Consider the following 12130-nt stretch of genomic DNA (forward strand, 5'->3'; position numbering starts at 1 on the left):
GCTCCCTTGGTTTGGGTGACCATCGCTATGACTCTATTTTCCAAACCAAACCTGGGACATGTAAAATGACAAGTGCAGGTGTCTTTACAGGAAGAACAAGCTGAAACACAGATAACTCTCAACATAGGAAAGGAGTCTATCCCACAACCTTTTCTAATCTTCTTATTTAAAAACACAAATTACAGGTAATTTTCCTAATGAAACACATTTAAAAGGCATCTTTTGTGGTCTCTGTATAGAGTGTATGGGGGACCTGTTCACGTCTACATCCTAGCCACTGTTGGATTCAACATACCACTCTATTTCAAAACTTCCCTTTTCTGGCAAAGTTCCAAAACTTACTAAAATTCTTTTGTCTTCTTTTCTATGGTCAGGCCCAGCAGTTGGAATTCTTTTTGAGGCCATTTTCCCAAGTCTTTATCACATCACAAGACTTGCTGCGTACATGACAAAAGGAAGGCCCAACGGAGCCACATTGGGAAGTGGGCCCTGGGGAGTCTGCTGAGACGCTGGTTGCTAAGTGACTGCCCTGTCTTCCATGGCGCAGTGATTCAAAGCCAGGCCTCAGGAAATAGATAAATTCCACATAGCACAGCCTTCTGGGGTCACTCCAAAATGGTGAGAAACTACCACAGTTCAATCTCAGAATGGCTAGAGCTTTCTGTAGTTGAAAATGTGACATTCTGGAAAGATCTAGAATATTGACTAGGGCTGCTGAAAACTTCAAAGAGAATCCCACTGATGCCAAATACAACTGACTCTGAAAATCCCTTGCCAACCATGTGCACTTGCAGTGAAGAATGTTTTAGAGTCTTGATATTATGTAAAGCAAATGTGGTTTGAAGTTTTAAATCACGAAAGAATCACGTTAAGAGGACAAGAGACTGTGGGGTAAAAGTTTAAGATAGTTAAATGCTCATGTACCACCATATAAAATTGATTTTAAAAAGTCTACAATATTAAATCAAGAAATAGTGTTCCAAATATATATATTCAGAAGTATGAAAATGCCAGAAGAAAGAACCAGACAAATTAATGATGATTGCCTGGGGAAGTTCTGCCCAGTTCTTCCATTGGGAGCATCTAGAAAAGCTGGAGAAACTATTTTTTAGAATCTATTTAAAGACACGGGAAAGCTGCAAGGTAGTAAATAAGGCCAAGAGGCAAGAGAAGAAGGAAATCAAGAAAGTTGACTACATTGCAATTAAGACCATCTATTACCAAAAAAAAAGACTATCAGTGAATGAAAAGGGAAACTTTAGCATGGAGGGAGATATTTGTAATACACGTATCCAAAAAGGACTCACAGGCAAAATCTAAAAGAACTTCTACAAATCAATAAGAAAAAGACCACAGAAAAGAAAAATGGACATGACACTTACAAATTTCACAAAAGGCTATCCAATGTCCAATAAGGAAACGAAAAGATATTCAACCTCCTTTAGTCATCAGAGACATGCAAATTGATACCACATTGCAATCCCACTACCCACTCACCAGAATGGCTAAAATTAAGATGACTGACAGTACCAAGTATTGGCAAGGCTGGGGAGCAATTGAAACTTTCCTGCGTGATTGGTGAGAATGTAAATTGGTATACTATAAAGCAGGGTTCCCCAGCCCCCGGACCATGGACCCATACTGGTCTGTTAGGAAGCGGGTCACATAGCAGGAGGTGAGCGGCAACCTAGCAAGCGAAACTTCATCTCTGTTTGCAGCCACTCCTCATCGCTTGCATTACTGCCTGAGCTCCACCTCCTATCAGATCAGCTGCAGCATTAGATTCTCATAGGAGCTTGAACTTCGTGTACGAGGGATCTAGGTTGTTTGACCCTTATGAGAATCTAATGCCTGATGATCCATCATTGTCTTCCATCACCCCTAGATGGGACCATCTAGTTGCAGGAAAACAAGCTCAGGGATCCCACTGATTCTACATTGTGGTGAGCTTTATAATTATTTCATTATATATTACAATGTAATAATAATAGAAATAAAGTGCACAATAAATGTAATGGGCTCGAATCATTCTGAAATCACCCCACACCTATCCCCTGCCAGTCGGTGGAAAAATTGTCTTCCATGAAACTGGTCCCTGGTGCCAAAAAGGTTGAAGACTACTACTTTTATTTTTTATTTTATTTTATTTTTTAGATGAAGTCTAACTCTGTTGCCCAGGCTGGAGTGCAGCGGCACAATCTCAGCTCACTGTAACCTCCACCTCCCAGGTTTAAGCAATTCTCCTGCCTCAGCCTCCCAATTAGCTGGGATTACAAGTGTGTGCCACCACACTTAGCTAATTTTTTTGTCTTTTTAGTAGAGATGGGGTTTCACCGTGTTGGCCAGACTGGTCTTGAACTCCTGACCTCGAGCGATCTGCCTGCCTGGGCTCCCAAAGTGCTGGGATTACAGGCGTGAGCCGCTGTGCCCAGCCAGAGACTGCTACTTTAAAGAACAGTTAGTCATCTACTAAAGTTGAACGACACATGCCCTGTGATGCTGAAATTCTACTCATAAGTATATACACACTAGAAATCCATGCACTTATGTGCGAAAACACACTTAGAAAAACATTGGTAGCAGCATTATTTGTAGTAGCCAACATTGGAAACGACCCACATGTCCGTCAACCACAAAATGGATCAATAAATTGTGGCAATTGAAAGCCCTACAGAAATGACAATTAGCCAATTATAGCTACATGTAACAACGTAAGTGAATCTTGAAAAAAATGTTAAGTCAAAGAAGCAAGGCATAACGATGAAATACCAAGTGGTTGCAATTTGAGAAATTTTAACAAGGCAGAACTCATCTGTGGTGATAATGAGGACAGTAGCCACCTTTGGGGAGGAGCGGGTAGCGCTGGGGGGGGGCTTCCAGGATGCTGTGTATGTTTTATGGCCTGACCTGGATGACAACAACACTTTTGATAATACATCTTATCGGCACTGATGAATTTGTTCACTTTTCTGTGAGATACTAGTTTTCCATTTAAAAAACAATTTTATTTTATTATTATTTTTTTTGAGATGGAGTCTCACTCTGTCACCCAGGCTGGAGTGCAGTGGCGCGATCTTGGCTCACTGCAACCTCTGCCTCCTAGGTTGGAGAAATTCTCCTGCCTCAGCCTCCCAAGTAGCTAGGATTACAGGTGCATGCCACCAGGCTCAGATAATTTTTGTATTTTTAGTAGAGACAGGGTTTCACCATGTTGGCCAAGCTGGTCTTGAACTCCTGACCTCAGGTGATCCACCCACCTCAGCCTCCCAGAGTGTTGGGATATGAGTTAGGCAGATTTGTTGGTTAAAGGAATAGAGACATGTAGCAGACCAATTCATGTAGAGCTTATGGGACATTCTTCCCAAAATACCTTATTTTTGTCAGGGATTGCCTCTGATCTAAATGTGTTTCCATGCTCTGCTCCCACCAAAGGAAAAACACAAGTGATTATCCTGGAGGGCTTAGGGAGATTGGAGGAGTCAGGGAACTGCAAGCTTTTATCATGAGTATTTGATATTATTTACATTTTAACTCTGTGCATGCATTTCAGTAATAATACTTAAAACAGACAAAAACAAAAATAAATATGTACTTAGATAAAATTGAGACAGTAACTCCTGCCCCTGGCAGAAGACAGAGAATCTAGAAATAATTAGCCAAAATTCTAAAATTAAGCCACCAACAAAAAAAATTATTTCAACAGGTGAATATACATACAAATGATATACACACACATATTTAATATATAGATCATATAATATATTTTATGTATAATGTTTTGCCCAATTTTATTTTTCTTAAGATTAAAGGCACTTTTAATCTCTTTTACTTAGCAATTAAATATTTGATTTCTTCATGGCCACAATAACTTCCATTTAGATAGACCTTTTAAGAAATTAAACATTTTTATTTCACAGAAAAGTCCATGGAAAGAACTCACTAAGGCTTCCATGGTCCTCTCAGACACCACAGTCCAGGAGAGTCTGACAAGGTGGCTTTATTCCTGAAACTCAGGGACCTGATCCAATGCCCTGGAAATTGTGTTTCTTTTCCCAGCTCAGGCTATTCACCTCCTCAGGCCCCTGTTTTCCTGTCTCCTCCCCAGGAAGGTTGCGATAAAAATCAACGACATCATGTCTCATCGGGACCCAGCCACCCTTCAGGAAGCAGGTGCTTTGGCTGAGTGGAGGCTGGGGCATTTTTCTGTTGCGCTGGCCTGCGTCTGCCGTTCGAGTAGCCCTAGGGGCCTAACACTTGAGATCACCTTCATGGTTTTTCCAGTGACCTTGGCCATTAATGAGCTCCCAGCGCTTCCCCCAGCTGCAGCTGTGTTATACCGCCAGAGTCTTCCAAGCCTGCAGGTTGTGCCAAGCCTGGAGGGATTTGCAAAAGTAAGTCACCAGTGGTTTCCGTGCACTGGTCCCTGTGAAAACAAAAGAAGCTTTTTAGAGTGGGAACTAGGGATCACCACTCATGATTTAAGGAAGACACTCAGGCTTAGGTGTGAAACAAAGGAGAAGCTGGTGTGGGGAGTTCCTGGCTGGCAAGGGACAACCCCAATGTGAGCCTCGGGTGGGGAGTTCCCCAGCCGGCTTCTTCTGGGCTTGGAATGAGAATGCGGAGTTGCAGTCTTAGCTGTGTGTTGTTTCACCCCTTGGCTTCAGGCTTTGGTTTGTTGTTGTTGTTTTCCCCCAGCATTAAAAGGTATATAGAATTAATTAGCACAGTTCCTAGCACAAAATAAATGCACATTAACACCTGGTAGTGCAGAGAGAGAATCTATGTTGTGGAAAAGTTGACCATCTAGGTTCTCTGGGCTCCACAGGTCTGCTTCTAGTTCCCCTGGTCTGGACACAGTTCCTTGTCCGTGGGGTGAATCTAATCTCTTTGGAATTCAAGGCAATACGTCTGGAAATCTGAGAAGAAAATCAGTAAACTGGGTTTTTCTTAAACATACAATAAAATGGATACATTCTAAGTGTAAATTTCAATGTCTACACCCATGTAACCATTACCTCCATCAGCATATAGAATGCTTCCTTTACTCCAGAAAGTTCCCTCTTTCCCTTTCCTGACAATCCTTACCCCTGCCCCAGCTCAGACAACCACTGTTGTAATCTATCAACATAGATTGATTTTGGCTGCTCTAGAACTTCACATCACTGGAATCATTCAATCAACATTTTGCATCTGTCTTCCTTTACGTAACATCATTTTTTGAGATGCTTCCAGGATATTATAATATCAGTGAGTTTTCCTTTTTATTGCAGTGTGGATATATTACAATTTATTTATCCAGTCTCCTGTTGAGGGACACCTGAGTTGTTTCCAGTTTTTAGCTATTAGAAATAAAGTTACTATGTCCATTCATTTACAAATCTTTTTGTGGACATGTTTTCCTTTCTCTTGGATAAATATGTAGGAGTAAAATTGCCAGGTCATAAGGTAGGCATATGTTTTCCTGTTGTATTAGTCTGTTTTCATGCTGTTGATAAAGGCATACCGGAGACTGGGCAATTTACAAAAGAAAGAGGTTTATAGGCCAGGCACGGTGGTTCACACCTGTAATCCCAGCATTTTGGGAGGCTGAGGTGTGTGGATCACCTGAGGTCAAGAGTTTGAGACCAGCCTGGCCAACATGGCGAAACCCCATCTCTACTAAAAATACAAAAATTAGCAGGGCATGGTGGCACATGCCTGTAATCCCATCTACTAGGGGGGCTAAGGCAGGAAGATCACTTGAACCCAGGAGGCAGAGGTTGCAGTGAGCCAAGATTTTGCCACCGCACAATCTGCACTGCAGCCTGGGCAACAGAGCAAGACTTCATCTCAAAAAAAAAGAAAGAGGTTTGTTGGACTTACAGTTTCATGTGGCTGGAGAGGCCTCACAATCGTGGTGGAAGGTGAAAGGCACATCGCACGTGGTGGCAGACAAGGGAAGAGAGCTTGTGCAGGGAAACTCCCCCTTACTACACCATCTGCTCTCATGAGACTCATTTGCTATCATGAGAACAGCATGGGAAAGACGTGACCCCGTGATTCAGTTACCTTTCACTAGGTCCCTCCCACAACACATGGGAATTCAAGATGAGATTTGGGTGGGAACACAGCCAAACCATATCATTCTGCCCCTGGCCCCTCCCAAATTTCATGTCCTCACATTTCAAAGATAATCATGCCTTCCCAACAGTCCCCCAAAGTCTTAACTCATTTTAGCATTAACTGAAAAGTCCACAGTCCAATGTCTCATCTGAGACCAGGCAAGTCCCTTCTGCCTATGAGCCTGTAAAATCAAAAGCAAGTTAGTTACTTCCTAGATACAATGAGGATACAGGCATTGGGTAAATACAGCCATTTCAAATGGGAGAAATTGGCCAAAATTAAGGGGTTACAGGACCCATGCAAGTCTGAAATCCAACAGGGCAGTCAAATCTTAAAGCTCCAAAATGATCTCCTTTGACTCCATGTCTCACGTCCAGATCATGCTGATGCAAGAGGTAGGTTCCCATGGTCTTGGGCAGCTCCACCCCTGTGGCTTTGCAGTGTACAGCCTTTCTCCCAGCTGCTTTCGTGGGCTGGCATTGAGTGTCTGCAGCTTTTCCAGACACACAGTACAAGCTGTCAGTGGATCTACCATTCTGGGGTCTGGAGGACAGTGGCCCTTTTCTCGCAGCTTCACTAGGTGGTACCTCAGTAGGGACTCTCTGTGGGGGCTCTGACCCCACATTTCCCTTCTGCACTGCCCTAGCAGAGGTTCCCCATGAGAGCCCTGCCCCTGAAGCAAACTTCATCCAGGTATTTCCACACATCCTCTGAAATCTAGGCAGAGGTTCCTGAAACCTCAATTCTTGACTTCAGTGCACTCGCAGGCTCAAAACAGTGTGGCAGCTGCCAAGGCTTTAGGCTTGCACCTTCTGAAGCCACAGCCCGAGCTTTACGTTGGTCCCTTTCAGCCACAGGTGGAGCAGCTGGGACCAAGTCTCTAGGCTGCACACAGCATGGGGAACCTGGGCCTGGTCCATGAAACCACTTTTTCCTTCTAGGCCTCTAGGCCTGTGATGGGAGGGGCTGCCATGAAGACCTCTGACATGCCCTGGAAACATTTTCCCCATTGTCTTTGGGATTAACATTTGGCTTCTCGTTACTTATGCAAATTTCTGCAGCCGGCTTGAATTCCTCCTTAGAAAATGGGATTTTCTTTTCCATCTCATTTTCAAGCGGCAAATTTTCTGAACTTGTATGCTCTGCTTCACTTATAAAACTGAATGCCTTTAACAGCACCCAAGTCATCTCTTGAATGCTTTGCTGCTTAGAAATTTCTTCTGCCAGGTACCCTAAATCATCTCTCTCAAGTTCAAAGTTCCACAGATCTCTAGGGCAGGGACAAAATGCCACCAGTCTCTTTGCTAAAACATAACAAGAGTCACCTTTGCTCCAGTTCCCAACAAGTTTCTCATTTCCATCTGGGACCACCTCAGCCTGGACTTAATTGTCCATATTGCTATTAGCATTTTGGGCAAAGCCATTCAACAAGTCTCTAGGAAGTTCCAAACTTTTGTGCATTTTCCTGTCTTCTTCTGAGCCCTCCAAACTGTTCCAACCCCTGCCTGTTACCCAGTTCCAAAGTTGCTTCCATATTTTTGGGTACCTGTTCAGCAGCACCCCACTCTACTGATATCAATTTACTGTATTAGTCCATTTTCACACTGCTGATAAAGACATACCCAGACTGGGCAATTTACAAAAGAAAGGTTTATTGGACTCACAGTTCCATGTGTGTGGGGAGGCCTCTAAATCATGGCAGAAGGTGAAAGACACATCTTACATGGTGGCAGACAAGAGAAAAGAACTCTTCAGGGAAACTTCCCCTTATAATACCATCAGATCTCATGAGACTTATTTGCTATCATGAGAACAGCATGGGAAAGACCTGCCCCCATGATTCAATTACCTTTCACTGGGTGCCTCCCACAACACGTGGGAATTCAAGATGAGATTTGGGTGGGGACACAGCCAAATCATATCACCTGTGAAAGAAACTGCCAAGCTGTTTTCTAAAATAATGGTAACATTTTATACTTCTCCCAGCTATGTATGAGGTTCCAGTTGCTCCAAATCCTTGTCAACACTTGATATGGTCAGTCTTTTGCATTTTAGCCATCCTATTGGGTGTGAAGTGGTAGCTCATAGTAGTTTCATTTGCATTTCCCTAATGACTAATCTGCTGAGTACCTCTTCACATGCTTATTAGCCATTCATATATCTTCTTTTATGGAGTGTCTGTTCAAGATTTGTGCTTATTTTAACCGAGTTGCTTGTCTTTTTAGTATTTATTTGTAGGCATGTTTTATGTATTCGGATACAAGTCTCTATCAGATATATGTATCATTATTATTTTCTCACACTCTGTGGTTTGCCTTTTCATTTTATTAATAATCAGCAAATCTTTTAAATTTTGATGAAGTCCAATTTATCTATTTATTTTATGGTTTGTGTTCTTGTATCCTGCCTAGGAAACATTTGCCTACACCAAGATCATGAAGATGTTTTCTTCTAGAGGATTTCTAGTTTTAGCTCTTTATGTTTAAATTGAGGGAAACTAAATGTATGGCCTTAAGGAGCTGTTCCAGCCTAAGACTATACACCAGCAGAAAGGAACTCACAGCACTGAAAATACTGTTCTCCACCCTCCCTCATCCCTCTTCCTTCTGAATGGGAAGAAAGAGTAAGAAGCTTTTCCTTCCAGCTGAAAGCAAAGGAGTACCCTAGCCCTCTGTGATAGCTGACAGCAGCATCTTTGTTAAGCAAATAGATTGTCTCTGCCAAGAAGGAAGAGAAAAAGAAGCATTAATTGGGCACCTTCTACTTGCCAGGCTCCATTCTAGAGAATTTACCTAAATCATCTCATTGAATTCACATAACTAGATAATGTAAAGAGTGGTCACTTCCCCATTTCACAGATCAGGAAACTGAGGCTCTGACTAAAAAGATGAAGCAACTTGCCTAGCTAGTGATTCCAATCTGGGTTTTGCTGATCCTTTGCTTACCCTTCCTCCACCCCTGAAATGCCCCTTTTCTTCTCCTCAAGGTGGCTGTCCCAGAGAGGCTGCTCTCTTTTCTGGAATTTGCCTTGTTCTGTCCTCACTGCTGAAGCACTGTCACTGCGTCCTAACAAAACACCACAGGATCTGTAAGACATTGCCTCTCATTGGAGGTTTGCTCCTTCTCCCTATCTCAGACAGGATTCAATCAAGAAAACAGAAGCCACAGTATGTACTCCAGGTGTTTAAAGTTTTAATTTAGAGAATTAAGGGTATAGTGAAATATTGCAAGACCTGGGGTAGTGGAGGTCAGGTAAGCTGACACCAAAGACCTCATCCCAAAACACTCAAAGAGATGTACACATCCCATGCTTGTCGGCAGCAGCAAGCACGATTGTTCCCAAATCTCAACTCCTTACAGGGCTGTAACTGCCCCTGAAGAACAAAGACCTTTCCCCTGCCTCTGTCCTAATCTCAGGAGTGCTTCTCATTTGCAAACTCTAACCAGGAACCAGACAGGGACAGAATTCAGGGAAGTATTCCTGGCTTTGCTTCCCTCTGCAGAATGGACTTTGGCTTTGAGGGAGGGCCTGGGGTTGGTGGTAATGCCAGGTTGACCTTGGACAATCCAGCACTCTCTAAGGATGGCCCAGCCCCTTGAGGGGAGTCAGCACCCTCTGAATAGCATTTTCAGGCCTCTCCCAGGAAGCTGGGGCTTGGAGTGGGAGTGTCCCCCCAGAAGAGTGGCAGGGGCAGGATGATTCAGGGGCAGCCCAAACCTTAGAGACATTCCCCAAGGTGGCCAAGGCAACCATGAGCAAGAGCCGAGACCTTAGCCAACAAGACAATGGAGGACAGCTCATATGAAGGGCAAAGCAAAGGCCGAAGTGAGAGAAGTAAGCGCTGTGACATGGAGACCAGGTCAGGATAGGATGGATGGCTCAGGAACCAGGCTCTTAAGGAGAGAATACTCAGCACTTCTGAGAACATGGCAGCTCAAGGACCCGTGCTGGTCTGGGCCCGCTCCCCCAGCCCCTGATGGGAGCCTATGTGCTCTGCAAAGAGCTGTGCCCTGTGATGGGGTGTCTGCGACCTGGGAGGGAATACACTCAATCTCACATGGGTCCTGGAAGCCTGTGCTCCCCCCACAGCCAGGGAAGATCGTGAGCTGCTTTGTGAGTGTGAGACATGAGGGGACTTACAGGTACAACAGCCAATTGACTCAAACAAAACTATTGCAGGAAAGAAAAGGCTTTGTGAACTATGGAGTGCTGCGGGCTGAGTTGTGGACCCCCAAAATTTATATGTTGAAGTCCTACCCCTAGTGCCTCAGAATGTTCCTTTACTTGGAGATAGGGTCTGATAGAGTTTAGATATTTGTCCCCCCAAATCTCATGTTGAAATGTAGTCCCCAGTGTGGAAGGTGTGACCTGGTGGGAGGTGATTGGCTTGTGGAGGAGGATTTCTCATGACTGGTTCAGCCCCATCCTCGTGGTGCTGTCCTCATGACAGTGAGTGAGTTTTCGTGAGATCAGGTGGGTTGAAAGTGTGTGGTCCCTCCTTCTCCCTATCTTGCACCTGCCTTGGCCATGAGAGAACTGCCTGCTCTGCTTGCCTTCTGCCCTGAGTAAAAGCTCCCTGAGGCCTCCCCAGAAGCTGTGTAGATGCCATAGCCATGCTTCCTGTACAGCCCACAGAACGGTGAGCCAATTAAATCTCTTTCCTTGGTAAGTTACCCACCCTCAGGTATTTCTTTATAGCAGTGCAAGAACAGACTAACACAGGATCACTACAGGTGGAATCAGGTAAGACAAGATCATACTGGAGTAGGAAGGGGGTTAATCCAATATGACTGGTGTCCTTAAAAAATGGGAAATTCATCAAGGGCAGATTGGATAAAGGAAATGTGGTACATATACACTATGGAATACTTCACAGCTATAAAAAAGGAGAAGATTATGTCCGTTGCAGGTACAGGAATGGAGCTAGAGGCCATCATCCTCAGCAAACTAATTCCGGAACAGAAAACCAAATGCCACATGTTCCCACTTATAAGTTGAAGGTAAATAATGAGAACACATGGACACATAGAGGGGAATAGCACACACTGGGGCCTACTTGAGGGTAGAAGGTGGGAGGAAGGAGAGGATCAGAAAAAACTATTGGCCACTAGGCTTAGTACCTGGGTGATGAAATAATCTGTACAACAAACCCCAGTATCAAGAGTTTACCTATATAACAAAACTGCACATGTACACCTGAACCTAAAATAAAAGTTTTTTAAAAAAAGAAAAGAAAAGGGGCTGGGCATGGTGGCTCACACCTGTAATCCCAGCATTTTAGGACACCCAGGTGGGTGGATTGCTAAGCTCAGGAGTTCAAGACCAGCCTAGGCAACATTGCAAAACCCCATCTCTACAAAAATTAGCCAGGCATGGTGGCATGTATCTGAAGTCCCATCTACTTCAGGGGCTGAGGCCAGAGGATCGCTTGAACCCAGGAGGTGGAGATTGCAGTGAGTTGTATTTGTGCCACTGCACTCCAGCCTGGTTGACAGAGCAAGACCTTTTCTCTGAAAAAAAAAAAAAGAAAAAAAGAAAAAGAAAAAGAAAAGGATATAATCAGCCGAATTCAAAATGTGTGAAATGCTACAAAGTAAATGAACTAATTTTTTCCAATAAATAAATGATAAGAAAAAAAGAGAGAAGAGGAAACTACTATAGATTTTAAGAAATTTAAGACTTATCAACCAAACACAATGTGTACATAGACCTTGTTGAGATCCTGAACAAATTGACTTTTGGGGAAATGTGAACACTGAGTAGCTATCTGGTAATACTGGGTTTTTTGGTTTTGTTTTTGTTTTTTGAGACAGAGTCTCACTCTGTCACTCAGGCTGGAGTGAAGTGGTGTGATCTCAGCTCACTGCAACCTCTGCCTCCTGGGTTCAAGTGATTCTCCTGCTTCAGTCTCCTGTGTAGCTGGGATTATAGGTGCACGCCACCACGCCTGGCTAATTTTTGTACTTTTAGTAGAGACGGGGTCTCGCTATATTGGCCAGGCTGGTCCCTAATTCCTGACCTCAAGTG

General features: G+C 43.7%; 1 protein-coding gene across 4 annotated transcripts in view; it reads left to right on the top strand.

The window, feature by feature from the left end:
- TLR5 (toll like receptor 5) overlaps positions 1 to 11654 on the top strand; it is a 47479-nt gene extending 35825 nt beyond the window's left edge. The window contains exons 3-4 of one of the 4 annotated variants that reach the window (XR_008509644.2): positions 4106 to 4391; positions 9089 to 11654. The gene's annotated coding sequence lies outside the window, so the exon portion shown is untranslated. Of the gene's footprint in view, positions 1 to 374; positions 3755 to 4105; positions 4760 to 8513 lie in introns of those variants that run through there. The other 3 variants (XR_008509641.2, XR_008509636.1, XR_008509637.1) reach the window with 3 other exon arrangements.
- The last annotated feature ends 476 nt before the right edge of the window (positions 11655 to 12130 follow it).

This window comes from Pongo abelii, chromosome 1 (assembly GCF_028885655.2).
Source record: "Pongo abelii isolate AG06213 chromosome 1, NHGRI_mPonAbe1-v2.0_pri, whole genome shotgun sequence".
NCBI classification, from domain to species: Eukaryota; Metazoa; Chordata; class Mammalia; order Primates; family Hominidae; genus Pongo; species Pongo abelii.